The sequence below is a fragment of the Hyperoodon ampullatus genome (genome assembly GCF_949752795.1).
Source record: "Hyperoodon ampullatus genome assembly, chromosome: 12".
NCBI lineage: Eukaryota > Metazoa > Chordata > Mammalia > Artiodactyla > Ziphiidae > Hyperoodon > Hyperoodon ampullatus.
The window spans coordinates 55,347,439-55,367,890 of NC_136925.1; the positions used below are offsets into that span (position 1 = coordinate 55,347,439).

The window sequence follows — 20,452 nt, forward strand, 5'->3', positions numbered from 1 at the left end:
CTGACATGCTGAATAACATTCTTTACCTCAGATCTCTGTTCAAATGCCACCTCATCAGTGAGTCCTTACATCACTTAAAATAGCAGCACTTCTCCGCACTCCTGATCCGCTCCCCCTGTTTATTTTTCTTCATAGCACTAATCTTTCTCCGACACATTATAAATCTTATTTGATTGTTTATTATTTCCCTCCCCCCGCTATAACATAAGCTTCACGACGGCTGATTTGTTCATTACCTTTCCCCAAAGTTCCTATGACAGTTAAGTGTTTGGTAAATATATGTTAAGAAAATGAATAAATATACACTCCATCAACATTTATTTATAGTGAAATAAAGATACCAGGTTATACGACGGTGGCTCACACTCATTGAATTCTTACCGTGTACTCAGAACTGTGCTTGGGACGGCCCACGTGCCGTCAGGCGCAGGGTCAGAACGTCAGGCCCGCGGTGGCTCCAGGGGCCAGGGCTGGGTGCAGGATGTCAGACCTGTACAAGGACATGCTTCTGAAGGACCAGTACTGCATCCTGATCCTGGGTCTGGACAATGCCGTGAAGACTACTGTCTTGGAGCGGTCAAAAGCCGGTTTCGTAAGAACTCCAAGGGGAGGAGTCTGTCCAAAATCACCACCACCGTGCGTCTAAACGTCGGCACTGTGGACGTGGGAAAGGCTCGCCTTCTGCTGTGGGGCTTAGCGGGGGGCAGGAAGAGCTGCAGTCTCTGTGGGACAAGGACCAAGCAGAGGGCCACGGCGTCCTCTATGTCATGGGCTCCACGGAGGAGGAGAGACTGTCCGAGTCCAAGCGTTGGAGAAGTTGGTCACGAGCGAGGCGCTGGGCGGCGTCTCCATCCTGGTGCTGGCCAGCAAGCAGGACGTTGAGACTTGCCTCGGGATCCCTGACATCCAGACTGCGTTCAGGAACTGCACCTCCAAGATTCGGCGGGCGCGACAGCCTGACTCAGGCCTGCTCGGCCCTCACAGGCAAGGGGCTGCGAGAGGGCGTCGGTGAAGTGCGTCGTGCGTAACGTGCGCCGGCCGCCGGGCAGCAGGACGTCACGCAAGCGCAGCCGCGCCCTCTGGCGCCCACCGCTCATCCCCAGAGCCGCAGGAGCTCCTGCCCGCCCTGCACCGCCCATCCTGGGGCTTGCGGCTGCTTTGCCCTGTGATTTTTCCATTTGTTTTGTTTTTTAAAAAAAAAAAAAAAGTGTGTTAAACAGCTGTAGCTTTTACATGGATTACCTTATTTAAGCTTCACAACAACTCTCTATGTAGGTACTATTATCCCTTTTGCAAATGAGAAAGCTAAAGAACAAAGAGATAAATTATCCACCATACCCCAGAGATAAGTTGAATTTTTTTTTTATCATTTAGAATTTTGTCTAAATTACCAACCTTATAAGTCACAAATGATAGGAACCCACGCAGCCTAAATAAGGGCCAATATACACAACTCTGAGGGACTTTGTTGAAGGCATGTCAAACAATCCTGCCATCATCAGACCATCACCCACATCCAGAGAAGACCAGAAGTTTGGAAAGGGTTTCTTGGAAGTAAAAATAGTTGTCTTTTCAGATAGTCATTACTAGATTGAAGAAAAGGGCTGTGGCTTTTCCCATCTTCCTTTCTTCTTTTTACATCCCTCTTCTCCTCAAGAGTTGTGCTGCCCAAGAGAAGGATCCAGAGATGCTCATCTCATTCCCATATTTGCTAAGTGTCAGAAACTCATAGACCCTCCCAAGCTCACTGCACCAAGCTGGGGTGCAGTGAGAGAATTCTCAGTAGCTTAACCTGTGTCCTCTGGAGTTTGGGAGCATACACAGACATAGAATCATATATCTACCTCATATCTGGATAACGCTGAAGTTAAGTGAAGTAGCCCCTTATTGCAGGGCCTGAAGGTAGGGAGCCATAAACAGTCACAACTCCCAACAGTTTGCCATGACAGAGCCAGGATGAATCTATGTTGAAGGTCCCCATTTATGAAGATGGATGGCTGGCACAGTGGAAGCTCAAAAGTGAGAGACTGTGGAATAAACCCACCAGGTGTAGGGTCTGAGTTGGGCATGACAAGATGTAAACCAGAGAGGACATCGTCCATATCATTAAACTATGCAGTGCAGAAATCCCCACAACTCCACCAAAGAATGGAATGCAGCACAAGCTGGCATTTGGGTGTCTGTCCCAGAGCAGGCACTGACAACCTATCAACAGTAGCCAAGAGAAAATAAAATTGCAGGACCAAAGAAGTAAAAAGTAAATTAAAAGCTTACACTTTGGTTCTAATCTCTTTTCTCCTTCACTGTGCTGCTTCAGATTTCTTTCATGTCAGGTAAGAGGGAGGAGGAATAAATGAATAGGCCCTCCACTAATTCAAGACCACAAGCCCCAGGTCAGCGTGAGTTAGGATAGGGAAGGGAGTTGCTTTTAAAAGCTGGATTAAGATGTAAGTCATGTTGTAGTCTGTTGTGGAACTTATAACACATAAACTCCTTTTAATTGAAAGTTCTCAGGAAGCTATGACATCTGTCCGCCCTTCTTCATCAAGGGATGAAGAAGACTAGATCAAACCAAACAGGTTGAAAGCAATAGTGAAGAGAAATTAAACTTTCCTGCTTGTACCCTACCAAGATTGGATTATTCTGTAAACATGTTACAATGATAGCACTCGTACTTTATCTAGCCGTAATATATCCAAAAATAAATAATTTAAAAGGAATATAACATCATCCTCATGATCTCTAAAAACACTGAAACATGGCAAAATCTGGACTAAGAATCCATTTCCTATTTTGGTACCAAGAGTCTAGATTTGTAGTGACAGTCCTGGCATAAATGGGTTATTTTTGACACAGATTCCACAGTTAATCTCAGTGAACCAGTTTGCATCTGCCCCAACAGCAATATGCGGAATCCGAAATATGTGGTAAAGACCAACACAACACAATAGAGAAGACACAGTGTATCTAATCTGCTAAGATACCATAAGATTATCAAGATTATATATGAAGGGATAGCAAAACACCTACTTAGACAACAAAGTAATAACCACAATCATTGATTGAGTGATGTCAGTCACCATACAAAGTACTTTTCTTAGCTCATTTAATCCTATCAACCCATGAGGTAGGTTCATTACCTTTCCCATATATTTAAACATGAAGAAACTGAAGCGTAGGGAAATTTAAACACTTGTTTGTCATCCAGCTATTAGGTGGCAGATAGGACTTGAAACCAAACATTTAGGATGCAGTCTATGCTTCCTCTAATTTTTATGCAAAAGAGATGTCTCAAGCGGCAAAATGGAACTACTTAAAATTCTTTAAAAGTGGTTATGAAATTATAAGAGAGTTCCCCTGTGTTTCCTTAAGAACCAGAACTCCTAGTGACAGAGGTATCAGTTTTGAAAACTTTCCTCTGCCCAAAGTTGATTATAGCATTATTATAAAATCCTCAGTGCTTGTCTTTTCTGGGTCTTCAAACCCGGTATGGTGGGCAGGGATTTCTTTAAAGTCAAAGTCAAATTTAGCTGGAGGGGAAATATAAATCATTAAAGGTGGACTGGCCCCAAAGGCTTAGTGCTTCTGTTATTTTTATATATTTTTTTTTTTTGCGGTACGCGGGCCTCTCACTGTTGTGGCCTCTCCCATTGCAGAGCACAGGCTACGGAAGCGCAGGTTCATCGACCATGGCTCACGGGCCTAGCCGCTCCGCGGCATGTGGGATCTTCCCGGACCAGGGCACGAACCTGTGTCCCCTGCATTGGCAGGCGAACTCTCAACCACTGCGCCACCAGGGAAGCCCTGCTTCTGTTACTTTATCTTTCCACTTCTTGTAATACAAATATTACAAGATTACATATTTCTGCATGTTTTTCTTTTTTTTAAAGCCTAAATATATATTGGTTTCATATTTTGATTATTACTTTAGTAACTTTTAGTAACTTTAGTAACTTTTTTCATACTTTTGATTATTACTTCAGTTGAAATAAATGTTAAGGGCTCAAAACTAATGCATTCATTCTCTTAGCTACCAGGAGTGTTGCTGCCAATGGCTCTCAACTGAGTTCATCTCTAGAATTATCCTTGGTTGAAAGAAATAGCCTTAGTCAATATTAAAACACTTCCTTGAGGGCTGCTTGAATTTAATGAGTAGTCAAAGTTGTGGTACAAAGTTCTTGATCCTCCTGACTCAACTGAGACAATTCTGAAGGGCTATCCCAGTTTCAGAAACCTCCATAGGATCAGGTGAGGCCTCTGTTACAAATAATCGCAGTTCAGTTTCATCCTCTGCCCTGTTTTGCCTTCCTCATCCCTCATTTGTGTTGTTCCCCAGTAAAAGCACTCCCCAATAAACCTGCATGCAGATGCTAGAGTCTTAGAATCTATTTACTGTGGAATTTAACCTGAGAGATTTTGTACTAGGAGTATACCTAGGAAGCAAACTCAGAAATGTGATTTTGGATCCAGATCCACTGCTGGCTATGTGACAATAAGGACCCTATCATTTTCAGTGCAATTCTTAGAATCTTTACCAATGGTGAACTGGAATGAGATACTGGTGAAATAGTGCAGACTGCCATGTCACCCACTACTGTTGCACCAACACTCTTCTCTCATCAAGTAGCAATAGCTAAGTGAGAAGTGACCATGTAAAATTGGAGGAGAAAAGGCCAAGCTGAATTCATAAATTGGTTGACTCAGCATATGGGTATAGGCTGAAAACAGACAGCTATTTCACGACAGCCCCACTTAGTGGTGACCTTGAAAGACAGTGGCTAGAGAAAATTATAGCACTCAATAAAGTTTTGGGCAGTGCTCCTGGTCATTGACTTTGTATGGAAAGAGAAATAGTCATGTATGAATATACATTGATTCGTGGACAGTGACGAATGGCTTGGCTATTTGTTTGGGGCCCTGGTATGAGGAATATTGGAAGACTGCAGGTAAAGATATTTGGGAAAGATGTATTGGCTATATTTATCAAGGGGGATACATAGTATGAAGATCCTTGTATTGTATATTAATACCAGAGAATATCCACCACAACCAAGTGGACAGAATTCAACAGTTAATTGATGCTTACACAGCCTATGTCCTTAGCCACTGGCAAATGTCCAATCTGACAGCAACTGTGACTAATACTGAGCCTCCAATGTGGTACAATCCCTTGAGGAAATGAACCAGTCATCTGGTGGCAAGTTGAGTACATTGGATTCCTTCTACACTGCAAAAACCAGTGATTTATATTGACTGGAACCAACAATTATTCTGAGTACGGGTTACCTTTATTGCTTTCAGGACCTCAGCCAGTATCACTATACACAGATTTACAGAGTTTTGATCTACCAACATGGGATCCCTCAAAACAACAAACAAAACCAGAGGAAACATTTTAAAGAAAAAGTGGTCCAGTCATGAGCACATGGTCATGGGTTCCATTGGTCCTATTACATTCTGTGTTACCCGGAAACTACCAGCTTGGTGGGGTGATGGAATGTGCAGATGAGACACCAGCTTGGATAATGGGGCACCATCCTTCATGATATGATACATCCCCAAAATCAACATCTGTTATATTGTGCTGGGTCCCCAATATATAAACACCTGGACACAGGAACCAAGGGGTGCTGGTAAGAGTGTCTCTAATGATAATCAATCTCAGGGACCTACTTGGAGTTTTGCTTCCTATAGCTTTAACTCTATACTCCAAGGCTCTAGATATTCTGGTTTCCAGACAGAGAACCCCTCCGCCAGAAGACACAGTAAGAGTCCCACCAAACTTTAAGTCAAAATTGACCCCTGGACAATTCAAACTTCTTGTATCCAGAGTTCAGCAGGCAAGCAATAGTGGCACCATCATGGCAGGTATAATTGATCCTGGAGGCTAGGCTGCTGGTACATAATAGGGACAGGGAAGAATTCATTTGGCATCCAAGTGGTCCACTGGGGCATCTGTTGGTTCTCCTGTGTTCATTATTGACAGTAAATAGTCAAGTACAGCAGTTATTGCTTGGGAAATGCACAGGACTAGGGGCTTTCATCCCTCATGGATAAGAGCCTGCATCACTCAACCACATAAGCCATCAAGACCAGCAGAGAGCCAGTCAATGGTGAGGTAAATCTAGAATGAGTAGTAAAGGAGGGAGATGATGTATATCCCTGAACTGAGCTGCAGCAGTGGGGTCTTCAGTTTGTGCTGTTAACTGTTCTCTTGCATGTTTTCCTGGTAACAGAGGCCAACCAGAATCCTGGAAGAGCTGATTTCAGATAGGATAAATTCATTATGTGAAGTAAATGGATACAAGAGACACACAGGGGTGAACTGTAATAAACGCTGCGGTGTACCTCCCAGGTCCCTCCTCGGAGCCTATGTGCCCATTCCCCAGTTGTCAAAAGTGTTGACTATTGACAGCTCTTAGCTGAACGCTTCTCTGAGAATTACCCTTGGTTTGTGGAAGTTCCTCATCCAAGGTTACGTCCCTTCCCTCTGGGTAGCCTGGTGCCAGTGACTGGTTGATGCAGGGGTACAAAACCTAAACTCTTTGCCTCAGTTGGGGCAACCTGCAACTCTGAATAGTCATCCCAGCTCTGTTGCAACTGCATCATGGTTAAACTTTTCCCTCTGCTCAATCCTGCTTTCTTCACCCCTCTCATATGCTGTTCTCAAGACCACTTCTCCAATAAACTGCTTGCATGCATGTCTCTCAAGACCTGCGTGTCAAATTTCAGTTAGCCTCCTTTTCTTGCCTTCTTCATGAGATAAGATTGCCAGTGCTGGATACTGAAGACACAGCCTAGGAGATGTGGCACTTACTCATCTAATATTAAAAAGTGCCATAACCTATTTCTTTTGAAACCCCCGCAGCAGCTCTTTTTAATATGAAACAATGTAAAGTCTTTACCAAAGCCATCAATTTCCTGTATCTTTAAGCCTCGTCTCATTTCAAGAACCACAAAAACACTATCATTAACAAAAGCCAGCAGTATTTCTCAACCTAAATTCAAATTGGATATTTCAGTTTGTTTACTACAAAAATCATCTCCAGAAGTGTCGTATGGTTGCCTGAATAATGTTTCATTGACGACAAAATAAAATCAAAACCCTTGCCATGGTAGGTTCTCCAGTTTGTCTTTAAATTAATCTCCACTATACTCTGCTCCAGCTACACTGGCTGATATACAATTCACTAAGATGTCTTGTGCCATTGTTGGAGTGCCCTCCTCTCTCACCATTCTCCCACCCGCTAGTGAATCCCATCTCTCATGTCATCTCTTTCATAAAGTTTTCATGACCAACAGAGGTCATGAAAATGTTTCCCATAGTTCATGGGAGAAAGACACTAATCCTTAACACAGCCTAGAAGCTTCTGCATTATGTGGCCTTTCTCTCTCTCTCTGTCCAGCTTTCTCTTGCATGTTGCTCTCGAAGTTTCAGTCCTACTGGCATTTTTCTCTTTATAGCACCATATTCTTCATTCTAAAGTGTTATTTGCATACCAGCCCTCATTCCTATAACACTTCCTCTGGCCTGAAAGTTCCAGTCCTTTGCCTGGTTAATTCTTATTCTTTCAGATCTAAGATCAGTCTTCACGTCCTCAGGGAAACTTTACCTGATTTCTCAGAATAGGTGAGAATTCCTTTATTGTATGCTCTCACAGAACACATAATTCCAGTTATGGCAGCAGCTATGTGCTAGTTACTCTCTTTCCCTCGGTGATTCAGTGCTTTTCTTATTGACTCAGAAAGGTTTGGGTAGAAGATCAGAAATACTTAATGTAGCTACTTCCAGGAAGAAGGAATTAAATATGGGAATGCAAAGCTCACACAAGTCTTTGGAAGGGTGGGAAGAGTGAAGCCTAGGGGAAAATGCCATTCAAATTCAGGATAGGATAAAGTACAGGGGTCCCTGGTGATCTCTGCTGGACCTTAGTGGCTAATTCACAAGAGGAAGCCTAGAAGCTGCTAGTGATACCTCCAATCAGCTGTTTGCCAAAGCTCATGAAGTTTCCTAACACCTCATAGGAGAAAACTACCTTCTGCTTCTTTTCTTCCTTCTAAATCTCCTATGAGAACCTCTCATTAGTGGGATCTAATTTACTAGGAATTTTGGGCAACATAGTTTCCAGGCTTCCAGATCAGAGTCAACAAAATTTTTCTGTAACGGGCCAGTTGGTGAATATTTTAGGCTTTGTCAATGTAGTGTGAAAAGTAAGTACATAGAGACACTGAAATTTGAATCTCAGATAGTGTTTGCGTGTTATAAACTCTTATTCTTCTTTTGATTTTTTTCTCCCAACCATTTACATTTGTAAAAACCATTCTCAGCTTTGAGCAGTACAAAACAGGTGGCAGGCTGAATTTGGGCCACAGACAGTTGTTTGCCAACCCTTGTCCTAGACCCTGCAAAACAAGAAAGCTGGAAATGGTGCTGACATGTCAACAATCTGGCCACTGACTAATAAGACCATGATGACTTTAGGATCTCAACAGGCCAGAAGAGTTAGGGAAGAGAAAGTGAAGAGAGGAGCAGATGTCAGTGGAGTCTGAGCCATCACTCCTGAAATTTACTTGTGGTTTCTTGACCCGCTCAGGCTCAGTCTTACACATACATACATACCAATCACATTTCATAAGGGAATGAATGCTGTTGCACACATCCAACTTCATAATGTCTTCAGTTGATGGTAGACATTCTTTCTTTTTTTTTTTTTTTTTTGAGGTATGCGGGCCTCTCACTGCTGTGGCCTCTCCTGTTGTGGAGCACAGGCTCCGGATGTGCAGGCTCAGCGGCCACGGCTCACGGGCCCAGCCGCTCCGCGGCATGTGGGATCTTCCCGGACCGGGGCACGAACCCGTGTCCCCTGCATCGGCAGGCGGACTCTCAACCACTGTGCCACCAGGGAAGCCCCAATGGTAGACATTCTTATAGTCCATTCTTAGAGTCGCGTGGTGTTCCACACCATATTGGGCTGTTCCTTTTCTATTAGAGCCTAGTAGTAAACACAAAGCAGCTTTGCCACTGGAAAAGAGTGGTTGGCAGAAGAGGAAATAGGCTTCCTTCCAAAACCTCAGGGATCTGCTTTGTGATGGTACTATTGCTGGCACATACTTCATCCCTTTCTGCCATAAATTTTTCAAGTACCACTCGGTCTTCTGGGTCATAGGCCTAAGTGGCAGGTCACCTTGTGTAAAAGCTTGGACCTGCTGCAGACCCTCTCTTGCTCCACATATCTCTTGCAACAGGAAGCCTTACAAGTTACCTTGTAGATGGATCAGAGCAGTATGCCCAAATATAATGCCTTAGATAAGATAAGTCCTAGGGCTCTTTCCGCTGTGGGCTGTGCAAAGTGAGGCAACTTGTCTCTCATTTAAGAGGGAATGTCTTGACGTTTTTATACCATCGTCCTACTAGAAACTTCATAACATCAGAGGTCTGTGAACTTTCACATGGTTGCCTCCCTTCCTCAGCTACGCTTTTTCTTCCTAAGGCATCTGGTTATTAGTTTCTTCCTGATGTCCCAACATGATATCCTGTTCCATGTCAAGGTAATCAAGGTCCCCCCAGACCAGAATATCAGCTATTCAAAGCCATGGTCTGTGACAATGATGAAAAGAGCTTATACCAGAAGGTAAATCAATGCACTGCTCCCTCATCTGAAAAGTCTTGCTAAGAAAAAATTGTCAGCTGAACAGAACAGTGTCCTTAGTGTCATAGTTCACATTCTGGTGCAAGCTCCCTAATTCATTGGGAACATGTAAGAAACATGGACCAGAAACCAGTTCACAAATGACACTTGGTGAGGATCACTGCTCTAGACTAGACTATAATATGACAGAGATCAGACATTGCTTTGATAAAAGACAGCAAAGGTGTACTGCTGAACCCCTGGGCAAAGGTGAGATGTTGCAGGTTATACTTGCTGATGGAAACTAAAGGAAAGACATTTGCTAGTTCAGTAGGCACATATCACATGCCAGAGGCAGATTTGTTTTAATGAAGATACCAGTTATTGTTTGCCTCATATTACCAAGGTCCCATTTCCCATTGGTGAAGAGTTCATCCACGCACTCATCAAATGTATAAATGACCTAATTCTGTAATCCAATTTGATAGACTATGTCTTAGGGCAACTTCTGGAACCAGTTAGTGTATCAGTCAAGATTTGGACAAGAAATAGATGGTGTAGTCAAACAGTAAATTGAAAGATTAAAAAAAAAGACTGTTTACAAGTTTTAGCAAGTTTAGGGGACCAACAAAGATTGGTAAAGCACCCAGGAAGTAGCAAGGGATGAAAGTCATTATCAGCTTGAGACCCGAAGGATGAAGCAGTGTTACTAGAATTTGGAGAGCTGAAGTCAGAGGTGAAATGTTGCCCTCCAAAAGGTAGAGGGCAGCCACTATAAAAAATGTGGACCAGCAGGGGGAAAGCACCACCTGGTCTCCCATTGGTGCCTAGCCTTGGCCAAACCCAACACTAAGTCAGAGAGCAAGGGAGTACCAGTGATGCTGTCCCACGAGGTCAGCTTCCCAGGACACACAGCCAGGTAGAGAAGGGCAGAGGATGACTCTTAAAAGATCATTAGAGAAAAATATGCACTCTTGAAAGGCAAATAGAGAATAACATACATTCCTCCATGAGAGAAAATTTCGATAAAATAGGTTATATGTCTACAATCAAATACCATATAGAAATTTTAAAAATTGAACTAGCATTCCAAAGTAAGTAAATCTCAAGAATATAACAAGTGAAAAACAGGAAGCAGCAGCAGGATACCCACACTATAACATTTATATAATATTTAAAATCCAATAAAACCATATTTTATGGATACATAAATATGTAAAAAAGGATAGTCTAGCAGTAACCACTGCAGATGCAGTTCTGTATACATCACTGTTATAGGATGACTATGTCTGAAAATATCTTCATTCCCCCCTTACACTTGCATAGTTTGGCTGGGTGTGTTAATTATCTGTTGCTGTGTGTTGTGGCTTGAACTGTGTCTTCCAAAAAGACATGCTGAAGTCCTAACCTCCAGTACCTCAGAACATGAACTTATTTGGAAATAGGGTCATTGCAAATGCCATTAGTTAAGTTAAAATGAGGTCGTACCGTAGTAAGGGGAGCCCTTAATCCAACATGACCCGTTTCATAAGAGAAGAGACACAGGAGGAATACCATGTGAAGATGTGGGTAGAGATTAGAGTAACGCAGCTGCAAGACAAGGGGTGTTAAGGATTGCTGATAACCCACCAGAAGCTAGAATATACAAGGAAGGATTCTCCCCTATAGATGTCAGAGAGCATATGGCCTGGCTGACACTTCAATTTCAGACTTCCAACCTCCGGAACTGAGACAATAAGTTTCTGTTGTTTTAAGCCACCTGGTTTGTGGTAATTTGTTACAACAGCCTTAAGAATCAAATGCAATTTCAGGATTCTTACCCAGAGTAAGTAACATGTTTCTCGACTTTGAGTCTCTATTAGGTATAGGTGGGTGATGCCATCTTTCAGTCAAGGGCAGGCTGTTCTTCTCCTGCCCTGATACAGTTCAGGCTCCAATATGAAGACACAGTGTGGTCCAAGAGCTCACAGTCAGCCCTGTGACTTCAGTTTGGGGCTAGCCCATCTTCCCTGACACCCCCAGGTTACACAGTTTCAGCCCCTACTTGCTGCTGTGGAGTTCTATATGCTTTTTAGGAAAGCCTCTCCATTTCTGATTGATGAGATTTTCATTTCCAGTTTTCATAGTAGCCTCTGCGCTTCTATGTTTATATGTTGCTGTCATTTATGTGTTTGGACTGGAATGGAGGAAGATTTTGCTTATATTCCATCAGTGATATTGAACTGGATGAATTGCCATAGTCTCTTTAGATCCAGATTTATTTTCTGTTTCTCATGGTCCAGAGTCAAATTACTCACTAAACAGCTCATTGAACTCATGAATACTACGTATGAAGTGCCAAAGTACTTAGGGGAATGAGCTACCTAGTGTACTCAAAGGAAAATCCTGGAAAGTTCCCAGGAGCAGATGCCTGTGGGTTTCATTTATTTGTCTGCTTTTTTTTTTTTTTAGAATCAGAGACACTGTATGATGTTGTGAGGAAAACAGAAGGAAAATGAGGCTTAGATTCCATATCTGGCTTAAATTACACCTAATAAACATTTATTGAAATCTGCCATGTGTAATACAGTCCGTTAAGCCATGGATTTTACAGTGTGAGGGGGGAGAGAATGGAGGACAAAGATGAATAATATATCCAAACTCTTGGCTGGTTTACTAAGCCCACATGCCGTGGACCACTCTTGCTGACCTCACATTGTACTACTCTGCTCAGTGGGCGCCAGCCTCACTGGCCACTTTCTCTTCCCTGTACACATCCAGTTTCTTCCAATTTGGGGGTCTTGGATTGAAAGGATTCTTTCCCTTATTATCTGCAGCTAGCCAGGTCACTTGAAACATCGTCCAATTTTGTCACATATGTAGAGTCATTCACCCACCACCACAGATAAGATACCAAATGGTTCCATTACCACAAGGATCCTTTATGTTGCCCTTTTATAACCACACTCACCTCCCATTCACCCACCACACCCACATTCCTAATTATTGGTAACAAGTAATACAATCTCCATTTCTAAAATCCTGTCATTTCAAAATGTTATGTAAGTGGAGTCATATAGCATATACCTTATTGGGATTGGCTTTTTAGCATATACCCTACTGGGATTGGCTTTTTTCACTTATTATAATTCCCTGGAGATTCTTTCAAGTTGTTGCCTATATCAGTAGTTTTTTATTTTTTATTGCTGAGTAGTGCTCCATAGTAGGGATGTAACATAGTTTGTTTAACCACTTACCTGGTATAGGCTCTCTGGGCTGCTTCCAGTTTTGGGTTATTACAAATAAAGCTGCTATGAATATTCCTGTGTGAACATTAAGTTTTCATTTTTCTGGGATAAATGCCTAGGAGCATAATTTCTGGGTTGTATGTTATTGCATGTTCAGTTTTATAAGAGTCTGTCATGCTCTTCCAGAATGGCTCTGCCATTCTATCAGCTATATATGCCTGGTCCAGTTTCTCTGCAACCTCACCAACTTTTGGTATTTGATGTTGTCACTAAGGTTTGTCTTAGCCATTCTGATGCATGTGCAGTGACGCTCATTATGATACCCATTTTCCTAATGGCTACCAATGTTGAACATCTTCCCAATAAGCTTGTAATCTGTATATCCTCTTCAGTGAGATGTCTGTTCATGTCTTTGGCACATTTTTAAATTGTGTTTTTTTTTACTGTTGAGTTTTGAGAGTTCTTTATATATTCTAGATGCTGGTCCTTTTACTGGATATATAATTTGTAAATATTTTCTTCTAATCGTGGCCTTCATCTTTTTCACATGGGTTTTCACAGAGCAAAATATTTAATTGTGATGAGGCCCAAATTATCAATTTTTAGTTATAGGAATCATGTTTTGGGGGCTAAGTCTAAGAACCCTGCTTAGTCCTAAATCCAGAAAATCTTCTATTTTTTTTCTAAAACCAATACTGCCCTCTTCCGATTAATATAGCAATTTAGATGCCTCAGTATTGGATGGAATGATTCCCTCCCCCACACATTTTTATTCTTTGTCAAGATTATTTAGATATTTTAGCTATGCCTTTCCATATGCGTTTTAGAATAAGCTTGAGTATATCTAAAAAAACTTTTTTAAAGAAAATTTTTATAGAAACTGCATTAAACCTATAGATCAATTGAAAAGAGCTGACATTTTTACTATGTTGAATCTTCTAAGCCCTTCCAATCTTCCAATCCCAATCCCTGTATTTCTCCATTTGTCTAGGTATACTTTGATTCTTTTCATCAGAATTTTGTAATTTTCAGCATGTAAATCCTGTACATGTTTTGGTAAGTGTATATCTATATATTTTATTTTCTTAGGAGCAGTTATAAATGGTATTGTGTTATTCAGTCTCATAACTTTTATTTTTAATGTATAAGAATGCAATTGACATTCTTGTGTTGATCTTGTATCCTGTGAATTTACTTAACTCACTTATTTGTTCTAGGATTTTTGTAGGTTCTTTGGGATTTTCTACATAATCATGCCATCTGTAAACAGGAAAAGTTTTATATTTCAAATTTGTATGGCTTTTGTTTCTTTTTCTTGCCTTATTGCAAGCTAGAAATTCCAGTACTGTGTTGAATAAAATAGTGATATGTTATTCGCCTTGTTCTCAAGATTAGGGAGAAAGCATTCAGTCTTACACTATTTTTTATGAAGTTAGCTGTAAATATTTTTTAGATGTTATCAAGTTGAGGAAGCTCCCTTCTAGAGAGTTTTTATCATGCATGAATGTTGGATTTTATCAAATGGTTTTTCAAATTAATATAATCACATGCTTTTTTTCCCTTTAGCTTGTTGATATATAATGCATAACACTGACTGATTTTCAAATGTTGAACCAGCCTTGCATACATGGAAATCATCCCACTTGGTTATGTGCATCATTTCTTTTTACTTTATTGGATTCAGTTTGCTAATATTTTGTTGAAAAATTTTATGTAAAATTCATGATATATATTTGTTTATAATTTTACTTTTTTTGTACTGTGTCTGTTGAGTATGGTATGTTAGCACTTAAATCTGCCTTTTTATTATTATTATTCTGTTTATTTTCTCTGGTTCTTATTCCAGTTTTGCTTTCCTTAATTCCTGTGTGTTGTGTAAACATGTTTTAAGATTTTATCTTCATTCATATATAGTGTTTTTGAGTGTGTCTCTTGGTGTAGTTTTCTCAGTGGTTTCTCTGGGCATTACAGTATAAATATATGACATTATAATCTAGTGGTATCATTATTTTACCACTTACAGTAAAGTCTGGAAACCTAACTTCTATTTAAATCCCTTTTTCTTTCCTACTTTAAAATATTACTTTCTTGAATGTCAGATGAGATTGTAATTTTTGCTTCAATCATCAAATAAAATTTGTAAAACATACATGGGGAAAGGGTTATTCTATTGTATATACCTATAATTCTGCTCTTTCCACTGTTCTTCCTTTCTGATGCTTGAAATTTCCTTTTTTAAAATTATTTCTTATTTTGTTTGAAGAATTTCCTTTAGCCATTCTCTTAGGAAGGTCTAACAACAAAGGTAACGAAGACCAACAGTGGGGAAAACTTAAAATATTTATTATCTGACCCTTTACTGATAGACATATGACTCCTCTAGGTTTTAATTTCTTAAATTTAACAATAAGGACATTGGATTTGATAATCTCTAATATCCCTGTAACATCCATGATTTCATGCGGATTTCTTATGTGAAGGTATTTTTTTCCTCAATGACCACATTTGAGCACTCAGGCACTACAGAACTTAACACTGGAAAGCAAGTAATTAACAAATACTTACTATCATTCCAAGAATATAACATGAAGGTGAAGAGAAATCCAGTCTGCTGACTGTGCGCCAGGTAATTAGATTTATGGAACTGGAGTTCAGGTTCCCACTGTGGGCTGGCAAGAGCCCAAAATGTTTTGCACCTGCCAGGTAAGTCAGCATGTACCATCACAATCTGGAGTGTGGCGCTTCCACAGATGCTTTACTGCACTTGTGCTAAAACAGTTCAGGCTATCCCATGGCTCACAGAACAAGGGCTCCCCTTTTGAGCTCTCGGTACTATTATTTCCAGAAGAATTATTTTCTAGTCATCATTTTGGGGGTGCTTATTAGGTGAAATGTGTGAATTACTTTCTGAAATATGCTCTTCTAAATTTAGTCCAGGTAGGAGGGAGCGGGGACATTGACCTTGTTTTTCTTCATCTTAAGAGTTAAGCTTCAACTACATATATTTTTAAAACAGAAAAATATGTGAGAAAATAAGGTAAATAGGAAACCAAGAACAAGTATGAAAAACAGTTATGATAGCCATTTAGAGACAACTAAAACTCATGTTTCTCTAAAACACATTTTTAGAAAGCCAGAACAGTAAAACAACAATTATTCTACAATGCAGGTTACAAACTTAGACAACCAGATGCAGCCTTCTGACAGGTTTTGTTTTTCACAGAGTTGGGCCAGGGGTATATTTTTGTTTTTGAGTTTAACTGGTTGCTAATATTCAAAATTTTTAAGAATTCACATAAAAGTTTAGATTTCCACATCCTCTTGAGAGATGAGACACTGTTGGGCCATATTCTCATGTGGCAAACACTGCTGGGAGATGAGGAGCCTTCTCTTTGGGCATCACTTGTGCTTTCGGGTCCAAGTGGGAGTCAGCCTCCCCACATCGTTGCCTCTGGTCCCCATGTCAAACAACAGTTGTCATTTATCATCAGTTTCATGCTATTGTGTTTCTTGTAGTAGAGCTGAAGATGGCAGAATATCTACTATCCATATTTCAGTCAAAAGTAGGAAAAAGCCAAATGAACCAAAAGGAATATGTGTTTTAGTAAAAATGGGAAGCAGATATATTTTTGTTGAGATGAAAAATACCCCTACTAGCAATCCATACACTGAAGATATCTGCTGTAATAATACAACCTGAATGACCATTCTGAAATATACCTGGCCTACTTCTCTCACTCACAATACCCACTGGCTCCACAGGCATCTCCTCTTTCTCAACAGATAACAAGTGGATGCCATGACGATCTTGTTTTCTCTACTTTTCCAGTTTGATTTTATCTCTAAGACTGTGCAACATCGTAGGAACACATGGCCTTTGTCCGTCTGTACATTCAAACATCTATTTAATGAAATAACTCATTGGTGACTCAATTTAGATATTTTTATTCTTCATATTCTATATCTACATAGATTGCATCTAAGTACTGAGGGTTTGTATTTTTGTCCTAAATGCTATATTTCCTCTATCTGAATTAAGACTGATAAAACCGATAAGACTAATAAGACTAAGTTGAAATGAACACAACTACATCAGAATAAATCAGCACACAATTTTCTGGGTTAGATTTCAGGTATCGTAGCTCCTTTTCTACAACTGGCAAGTGCATCACGAGAGACAGTATCTGTCATAAAATCTCCCTACCATTCCCCCCCAAGCAGATCTGAACATTAAAGAAAGAGCTTTCAGATATTTAACAGGGACTTTATGTTTGCTTCAACAGTTTAGAAACCCCTTCCATTGGTTTCTTTCGGGATTTGATAACAACAGTGTCTCTCTGGTGTTTGTTATCTTCCAGGTTAGCATTTCAATTCACTTTGGACGAAGCTGGAAGTTTGGAAGTGTTATATACTTAACACATTTCCATTGATTTTTGGACAATTTATATTCCAGAAGCCACTGATAGCTTACTTAAAGCAGATCCCAAGACAGAGCTTTTCTTTTTAGTTTCAGAGAGATAATTTTCTAATACTCTGCAGACTGCTTGAATAGACCAGAGTTGTGAACAAATTCAGATAATATCTCTCCCACTCCAAGCCTCCCTAAGCTGTGGGGAGACGTTATGAAATAATATGCTGGGAACATTTTTTACGGACACCACTTTCTGGCAACAGAGCAGATTTGAGAGGGAGCAGCTGTTGATGTCTGATCTCCAAGCTTATTACATGAGGACCTGGAACCCAAGAGATCGCAAGGTGAATACTGAATGAGCACATCAGTAGAGAGGTAAACACATCTCCTCTCCCTACTGGTCCAGTCAGAAATATCTTTCTTTTTGTTTACTCTCAATGTCAGAGATCATTTGGCTGCAACACATTCATGCAAAATCCTTCCCTTTCTTCAAAGACTAAATATTAGAAAAAGGCTAGGCAGCACAGACAAGAAAGGTTAACACTTATTTTCAAGATTGGTTAAAACTCAAATCCCCAGTTGCTGTGTGTCTCTGCCCACCCACTTCCAACATTTCCCTAGTGATAATATAGAGGAAGGGGATCTATAAAATTCCACGTCATGACAGCCATTTAAGGAATAACTGACATAGAGAGAGGAGGCCTTTAACTGTGAAAAGCAGAGCACATTTTAAGAGTTCTACCAAGACATCTCCTGCCTAAAGGGACACAGCCGAGCGGGACATGGCCATGCATGGGACTACTCCAAAATGGTATAAAGTATGAATTTTTGAATAAGAGTATTAAGAAAAACGGATTTAGCATCCCACCCTTCTCCCCCAGTACAGTTGTCTCCAGATGCACTGGCCTCTGTGGTGGTACCTGAACAAAGCAAGCATGATATTTTTATTTTCTGTTAGAGAGAAAGAGGACTCTTTTTGTTCTTTGCTTGAATTTTGGAGGCCACACGGACCTCTGAGTTTTGTGGTCAGCGGTATTCATGGTGATTTTGGTTACGTGTGGGTTTAATCCTGTGCATAGAAATGAAATCAGGGTCATGCTGCAAAGCAGAATCCTTCAATTAACATCATGAACATTACTGGGTAATGCAATCTTGAGTGAATTTGTGGATTTTTTGTCAAATGCATCTGTGTTTAAATGAAAATTAGTCTTCCTAGGAAAAGATAAGTTCTCTTATCTAAATTCTTACTAATGAAAGTCACAAATGTTCTAATAATGTACACAGCAAGTGGAAGTTTGAAGATACCCATAAAGATAATACTTTATGAGAAAATCAATTAATGAGGAACAACAAGAATGAAGTGCCAAATTTCCCTTGCCATGCCATCAGGGAAGCAGTGTGTTTACTGGAAGAGAGTGAGCTGCTAAATCAGACGCAGATTTAAATCTGTTGACAAATCATTTACCTTCTCAGCTTCAATTTTATCATTGGTAAAATAGGGATGACAATTACTATCTGTCAAGTTTGTTATAAGGAAGAAATAAAGAAATGTATATAAAGGGATAGTAACATATAAATATAGCAACTTTAAAAAAAAATCAATGTCAATCCCCTGGCCTTTTTTTCTTTCCACTCATTTGGAGTTTTTGAAATTCAATTTAAAGAACAAAAGTGAAAGAAATTACTGCTTGGACATCAGTTTTTTGTTTTGGCTGTGCCACACAGCATGTAGGATATTAGTTCCCCCACCAGGGACTGAACCCGCACCCCCTGCAGGGGAAGCGTGGAGTCTTAACCACTGGACGGCCAGGGAAGTTCCAAGTTTTACTTTTAATAGATTTTATGTGGTCTACTTGTATCAATGAGGATAAGGTATTTATTTGGGAGTGAAGGTATGAAAATTAAGGGGAGAAAATGATGTGCAAACAATAACTGTTGTAATTATAAAAATTTTATTTCACTCTTACTTTAATTAAATCTTCATAAGCACCATGTCATGAACTGGCAATCTAGAAAGAGGATACTGGAATGCTTTAGTCAATAACAAACTGCAAGCTGATGATATGAAGTTACAGCTACACGGAGCATGTGTACAAGACCACACTTAGAAAGGTTCACTTGAGAATCCCACGATGATGCACAAAACAGGATTCTGGCATCGATTTGTTCACACTTCCTACGCTCAGAACCCAAAGCTTGTGCATGTACACATCAGAAGAAACACTGGTTCACCTTGACAGTTTACAGTTTGCTAACACTTGACCCTGAAAGCATAAATGTTGCCATCTTGATTTCTTGACCAGTGCGTGGTCATAGGCTGAAAAGAACAATTCCTTTAAAATTTAAATTATGCTTAAAGGTTATGTTCAACATTATGCAAGTCATCAGCAAGGCCTTTGAATGTGTGCAGTTCTCATATATGAACACCAAACCATTACTGACCTAAGGAAATCGTGGAAAATTATATATTTTCAGCAAAATGTTTAAATTTGGTCCTACATTAAAAGACCCAATTGCCAAGGTGTTTTACACAAATTTAATTCACAAGCATGTACACAAGAGATTCACTATAAAGAACATTGCTTCCTGGTTTATGAATAAAAAGTTTATCCTCTACTTACACTAAACATACAAAAAATAATCTACAAAAATTGTTTACAGTTGATTTTAGTGAAAGAAAAAGCTTTCTTCAGAAAAAAAAAATGATTGTGTGGTGGTAGTAGTTTAGCCATCAAAAAAGGAATGTAGTAACCAATAAATATAATGTGCTTTCTCCATATAGACATATTTACACTTGAGTCTTTGGCTTATGTTGTTTTCTAAAAAGAACTTTAAATGATCCAGCCATCATTGCACATTAAAGGAAAATAAGCCAGTTATATATATTTATATATTTATATAGAGATCTGCTACACTTGAAACATATTAAAAAATGAACTTTCCTATGAATTTGCACAGCTTTTCTTTCTTCTTCCTTGAAAGATTTAACATCTTTTATCTGAAAAAGGGAGAAAAATGCCACATAGAAAGTATTAATTCATGCAACACGTGGTGGCTGCTCTACCAAAGCCAGGAGAGAAAAGGCTGCATGTTCACTGGACAAACACTGAGAAGTTCTCATTTGAATCTGCTTCTTATTAAATAAAATTTATGTGGCACGAAATGTTGATGCTTTCATACAGTAA

At 39.9% G+C, this 20,452-nt stretch overlaps 1 pseudogene across 1 annotated transcript; it reads left to right on the forward strand.

Moving 5' to 3' along the window:
* Positions 1-481: 481 nt before the first annotated feature.
* LOC307061554 (ADP-ribosylation factor-related protein 1-like) lies at positions 482-1,169 on the forward strand (annotated as a pseudogene). Its single transcript has one exon. The product of its transcript is annotated as an ADP-ribosylation factor-related protein 1-like (transcript).
* The last annotated feature ends 19,283 nt before the right edge of the window (positions 1,170-20,452 follow it).